This window comes from Carex rostrata, chromosome 24 (assembly GCF_964058835.1).
Source record: "Carex rostrata chromosome 24, lpCarRost1.2, whole genome shotgun sequence".
Taxonomy (NCBI): domain Eukaryota; kingdom Viridiplantae; phylum Streptophyta; class Magnoliopsida; order Poales; family Cyperaceae; genus Carex; species Carex rostrata.
The window spans coordinates 7,472,436-7,479,785 of record NC_135941.1 but is presented as its reverse complement, the minus strand read 5'-3'; positions in this window follow the sequence as shown (position 1 = coordinate 7,479,785).

Here is a 7,350-nt window from a genome sequence, read left to right as displayed (position 1 = left end):
TCTAAATTCTTTAATGAAAATATCTCTCTTACCTTTCTCCTCTCTTTGTTCGGCAGCTTCATACAATGACTATTTCAATCAATCTATTCTATTCTCTCTTGGACAATTTTTTTTTCATTTGTCTAATCTCTTTTCATTGATTCTGTCGATTCTCTCATCGTAAATTTCTCTCCGATAACTCTCTTGAATGATCTCTCTCTACTCATTGGTTTGTAATTTCTTTAACTTGTACCTCATCGAACTTAATATTTTTTTTGGCATGATGAATAGTGCGTATTAAGGTTCTAAATAGTGATTATTACGTCATCGCGAAAAAACTAAAAAAACTATCGTGAATAGCGTAACTACAACGAAAGCTATCATACATGGCATTTTTTGTTTAATTTTTTTTTATATTTCTACTAATTATCAACATTATCTAAAGTCTCATAAAGCAATAAATAACACAAAATTCATTAAGGAATTAGAATATTCATACTGAAACAGTACAAAGTCCAAATTACTATTCGAAGTATTTAATATCATAAACTATCTATATTTTTCCATTCAAAATAACCTAAATATCATGACAAAAACTATATATCTTTTTTCTATTAAAAAACAACATTATGACATAAATTATCTATTTTTACTATTTAAAAACAAAAGCATTTGGATCTTGAAAAGTACTAATCCTTGAAATAAATTTTCAATTTGTGCCTTTAAATAAAAACCTATGTAGCATAGTGTGTAGCACAAATAGAGGAGCACTATTACCGCTGTAGCAGTCGTAGCTGAAATAACACACTTTTATTCTATAACTTAGCGTTTAAGGTCCGAAAATGCTATAATGCCCAGGGGCAGAACCAGGGTTAGTTCATTTGATAAGTTTGGGAGATGCCACGTGATTTGGCTCCATACAATTGACTTATTTAAAACTTATGATTTTATGGGGGGGGGTGCCTGGCCCCCACTTGCACCCCTAGTTCCGCCCTAATAGCGCCGCTATAGCACGCTTTTAGAACACTGGTGAGTATTGATTCATTTCTAAAATTATAAATGTTTACAATTATTAGTGTTATTTGATGCAAAAATAAAGATAGACTTTCAAGTTATGTGAGTAAAAAAATTGCTTTTACATATATTCATAGCATTTTACTTGAAACTATATAACAAAATTAATCAATTGACCCCATTTTTTTTTATTAAATCCTCCCTGATTTGATGTTATTTGAAATTATCAAAGTAAGGTTCAATTAAAACAATAATTAATGCCCATCAAATGTAGTTAAATGTTTCAAGTTTTATATTAAAAGTTAAAATACGAAAGTAAATAAACTATGTTTAATAATTCCATTTGTTATTAAATAATTATATCATTCTCCTCACTCATGTCTTCACTTTCTCCCCCCACTACCCATATCAAAGATTAACTTCCTTAACTGTCAATGATCCCACTAATAACTGTCTTAACTAACTTTTGAATTAAATTATATTGTCCCCGCTAATATACCATATCTCTCTTTCCTAATTCAAATTTCAAAAGTCATTTTCTCCCCACAATTTCCTTTTCCGAATTTGAGGCGATTTTTCTGGTGACATATCTCTCTTTCCTTTTAGAAATAAATGTTTATCTGTTTATTGATGTTCAAGAAAATATTTATCATTATGTCTGACAAGTATATATCATTATTTCTGACACGATGATATATTGATTTGATTAAACATTACTTGTTGGCAAGTTCAAGAATAAAGTGTTTATTTTTATATTGGCAAGTATTTATCCCTGTACTATAAAATATTCATCTAATATATTTAAGTCATATATCTTTTACTAAAGTTTGCAATAAAAAATATTTAAAAATAAATGTTTATCTATTTATTAATATTTAATAAAGTATTTATCATTGTTTCTGACAAGTATTTATCATTATGTCTGAGAAGTACTATTATTATTTCTGACATGATGATACATTAATTTAATTAAACATTATTTGTTGACAAGTTCAAGAATAAAATATTCATTTTTGTATTGGCAAATATTTATTCATGTACTATAAAATATTCATCTAATCTATTTAAGTCATATATGTTTTACTGAAAGTTGCAATTAAAATATTTATAAATAAATGTTTATCTCTTTATTGATATTCAAGAAAGTATTTATCATTGTTTCTGACAAGTATTTATCATTTTGTCTAACAAGTATTTATTATTTGTTCATGATATGATGATACATTGATTTAATTAAACATGACTTGTTGTCAAGTTCAATAAAACAATATTTGTTTTTGTCTCCTCATGTATTTATCCATGAACCATAAAATATTTATCCTTTTTTACCAGAAAGTATTTATTTAGTGGTCCCCTGTAGTGCGAGACGATACAGAGAAAAAAAAGAAATTTTGCACGGGGATAACTGATGGATTTTTTTCTGCTTACATAAATAGAGTTCACTGCATAGGGATTAATACTTATACGTTCATATAAATACTTTGATGCTTCATGTTAAATAATCGTCTTTTAGTAATATTTTAGTCGTCCTCCAAGGTAGTTATAGAAGTTAATACGGGAATAAATGTGAAAATTAGAGTGCGAAAATTGTTATCAGGATCCTTTGTTATCAGCATTTTAAAATGTTATTCATAAATTTTATAAAAGTGAAGACAGTAACAAATACAAACAGAGACACTTTAATCCTTACCGTTTATAGATGGTAGACAATTCACCTATTCAAAGGGTCCTATTTACTTGTCTTTTGATTCTGAGGTCAGGTCGCTAATTAAGTATTGGGGAGAGATGGTTTTGGCCTGACCAAGTACAAAAAGGTACTTTGGTGAAGTTATTATATTTTAAAACTTAATGGGGTCTGATAGCGATCTTTGGTAAATTAAATCGAAGGTACACTTAGGGGTGCAAACGGGTCGGATATTACCCGTCTGAATTCGGATCCGTATCCGAATTTTTGCGGATTCGGATATTCGGATACGGATAGTTGCGGATTCGGATTCGGATACGGATACGGATTTTTTTTATGCGGATTCGGATACGGATACGGGTTGAGTTTCGGAATCGGATACGGATACGGATAATTATCCGGATCCGGATATTTTAATTTTTCGGATATCCGGATAGGAATATGCTAGCATGATATGCATAGCATAGAACCCTTCCATGCAACAGCTTGGATTTTGAGTTTTCAAAATCCCAATGGTCAATCCGAACCGTTCATCTTGTTCTCCATATCAATATGTGTTTGAAGACCAAATTTTACATATTTTGGAATTTTTTTACTATTTCTTTAGATTTATTGAAAATCGCTGTTTTCAGCAAATCTGGACCATAAAAAAACAGCAATTTTCAATAAATCTAAAGAAATAGTAAAAAAATTCCAAAAAATGTAAAATTTGGTCTCCAAACACATATTAATATGGAGAACAAGATGAACGGTTCGGATCGACCATTAGGATTTTGAAAACTCAAAATCCGAGCTGTTGCATGGAGGAGTTCTATCGACCATTAAGGTACACTGCATTATAGTTGCATCACGGATCATATGTATGGTTCTCTTTCAGAGATTCACTTTATAAATAAGTCCCCATGAAACTTTTTGGGACCTCAAATTGTATATTTAGCTATGGCAAAATAAATTTTTAGTTATAGAAACGGAAGTATAAAATTGAGTTTAATTAGAAGGGCACAAATTTATCAAAAAAATTTTAAAAAAAAAATTAAGATTGTTATGCATTCTCTACCCCTTAAATAGAGTGTATTTAATAAAAATAAATAAATAAACTGTATTCAACTCATGATATCTGAATGTGAATTGGTCATCATAGAATAATGTAAATATTTAACAATTTTAGTTGTGTAAGCTTTTAACATGCCACCAAACAATATTTGATTTAATTCGGATTTTCACACATGACCTATTGAAAAATAGAAAACACATTGGCAATTTTGAGTTAGATGTCAATATATAATTATATGTCATTTCTAAAAAGGTCTCCTCCTTAAATTCAAAGAATAATATATACAATATTAAGTAAATAAACATGTCTAATGTGCATTTATCATTTAAACTATCAAGTCTATAATGTAAGTCTTTCTTCATGGTTGAATTTAATTAATGTCACATAGATGATTTTTTTTATTCTTTAAGAAAAAATACAAACAGAGAATCTATTCCACTTTGTTTATGAAATATTTTTATTTATGAAGGATTTCCAGATTACATAACCTGGCAGGTTCTCATATATTATAAATGACAACTGTATAATTAAAGATAAATTAATACTTTTTCAGGGGTTTACCTTTCTCTAAATCTAATGATTTATTTAATGAAAATTTGAAACTTATATCTATTGTTTATATTTCAAAATGATCGGCAAACCACAAATTAATACTTATATGATATAAATTAAGACAAAGTCCATTCCTTTACGCCAAAGAAATGTCATCACAATTCCAAGTATAATGCATATTTAAAAACTAAAAATAACATTTTAAATTGATCATACATATATCATGTTATATTTTTATTTCCTTGTCTAATTGACTTATAATGGTACAAATGGTACAAGTAACGCATTAATTTCGACAACAACAATAAGAGGTTCAAATTGACAAATAATTTACAGATTGATAGAAGCTAATTGTTGACATTTAAAAGCATCTCTGATATAAAAATCTTGGTGCATTTATTCTAAAAGTAATCCAAACTATAAAAATCTTGGCTATTGATTATACCTTGTACGTATTGTTGACCGATGCACAAATAACAACTACACAAACCAATGAAGATACTTAAAGATATTTACATGCTAATTATTGTAGATACTTAAAAGATATTTACATGGTAATTATTATGAAAGCAAACGGGAACAAAATTTTCAAATGCACAATCGAATCGATCGAGACGCACATCGAAAAAAAATCAACATAGTTATCTCTGTATTTAATGACAGTGTTAATTATCATGACATTTCAAAAATTGACTAGTAAGTGGTCATATAAAGACTCCATTATATTTTAACGACTGCATTTATATCTATTGTCCCTCCTAGGTCATTTTAAATAGCACTTTGAACTTTTGAAAAATTTGATATACTATGTATAAAGACTTGACATGTTACTTATAAAAACTTTATATGCTAATTTTAAAGTCTTATTGCTATTCATAAAAGTTTAAAATCAATATATATATATTTTTAATATTTTACACCATCTAGTCCTGCTCTTGATACGGAGTATTTGTGAAAGATTCCAATTTAGCTAGTTCTATTTTTGATATTTTATACTAGCTAGTTCTATTTTTCGTTTTAATATTTTACATTAGCTAGTCATACTTTTGATACATAATATTTATAGAATAATCCAATTCAAATTAAAACCCAACTAGCATCAGTTGTCCATTCTTCATAAAAAGTTAATATATCCAATATTTATAAAGAGTTATTATGTTAGATATAAATACTTGATATGTTATGTATAAAAACTTGCACACATAGCTATAAAAAATTATACACGCCAATTAGAGCCAGTTATAAATACACTAGCGGCCTTTTTTTTTGAAATCATGGGTTGGAGGTCAAGCCACCCAACACACTTTCAAACTCCTATGTATATTATAGAAGATTTGACCTCCCACATGGGCGCCATGTGCTTTTGCCACTAGACCGCACTAGTGGCCTTTTAAAAAATAATTGTGGTGAAAAGTCACTAATTAGATATTTGGCCGGAGATTGAATCTGAGGGTCAACTTACATACATCATTACAATCAAATACTAAATGGAGCACCTAGCTACCCCCGTAACCTTCTCTCATTTCTCCCCCAGTCATTAACTACTTGAGTAACTACTAACTACTTGGGGGGATCACTTGTTATTCGGGGACCATTTAATATTTGAAATATTTTACAACTAGCGCTCGCAAATATTCATATATAATCACTCACTCATCTTTTACACGTTTTTAGAGGTGTTTTTTTTTTCTCCGTTAAATCTAGTCAATATTTATGATGATCTGTGAGGAATTTTGCAAATCTAAAATCACGAACGTCTTCTACACAATTTTCTCTTTCAAATGAGATCAATGATGACATACTTACAAGTTATACGTTGCACAAGTATTCATATCTCGTCATGGAAATATTCATACCTCATCGAGCAAGTATTCATACATCATCGTGTAAGTGTAAATAATTCATGTATCGAGAGTATTACAAGCATATGTGCATACCTCGATTAATTTAACAAGAGTAGCCGAATAGTATTGAACATTGCTTTATTGTATTCTAGTTTAATTTTATTTTTTGAAAATAAAAAATTGTTGCCACATGTTTTACTATCGAAACAAAAATAATATATTAAATTTTACATATCATGTAATTGAATTGTTAGAAAAAAAATATTAAAAAAAAACAAAACATACTTCATTGAAGTATTCATACATATACGTTGAAGTATTCATACATATACGTTGAAGTATTCATATCTAAGATATCAAGTATTCATTTATACACGTTGAAGTATTTATGTCTAAAGACATCAAGTATTCTCGTACACGTCTATTTGTTTCAAAATTTGTTTTTTTATGTCATTTCTTAGTACTTAGTACGCATTGGTCTAATTCAACATTAATGAAGTTTTGTTCTTTGCAAATAACTCGCTACTGCATGAGGAAAAGAAACATATGCACGAAAGGGATTAGTTGCATCCATAGAGACAAAATTAGTTGAACTCGATTCATTTAGCACTCATTTTGAAACAGTCGACAGTGATGGATCTGACCCGGCGGAGGAGTGCTTGATTGGGATGGAGTATATTAGGTATTCATTCATACATGTTGAATATTTATACTCGGCGGATGTGTGCTTGATTGGGATTGAGTGACGAATGATCTCCGGCAGAATGTCTGTTGGAGCGGGAGCAACAGGTAGAGATGGAAAAGTAGAGACGGAGGTGGAAGAGGGAGGGAGCTTATTGTATTTACCATTTCGAGGTGAAAAATGATGAGAGGTAGGCGAGAGAGGGAACTTATCAATGGAAAAAGGAGACAGAGGTAGGAGAGGGAAGGAGAGAGAGAAAATAAATAAAGGGAGACAAAATATGACAATTAATTTGTAGGGACCACCAGATAATTAGAATTGATAATTATAGCTAGAAAAGAAAGTAAATTAGTTTGAGGAATAAATAGAAAAAAAGTTAGATGAAAAAAGATATAATTACCAATACTAAACAAACACTTTCCAGTAATTTAGTATCTAATATGTTTAACCTACAAAATACAATGAAAAAAAGTTGTATTTGTTTCGGAAGTTTCACGTAAATAAAGGAACTTTCCTAATATAAAATAACATAAATGAACTA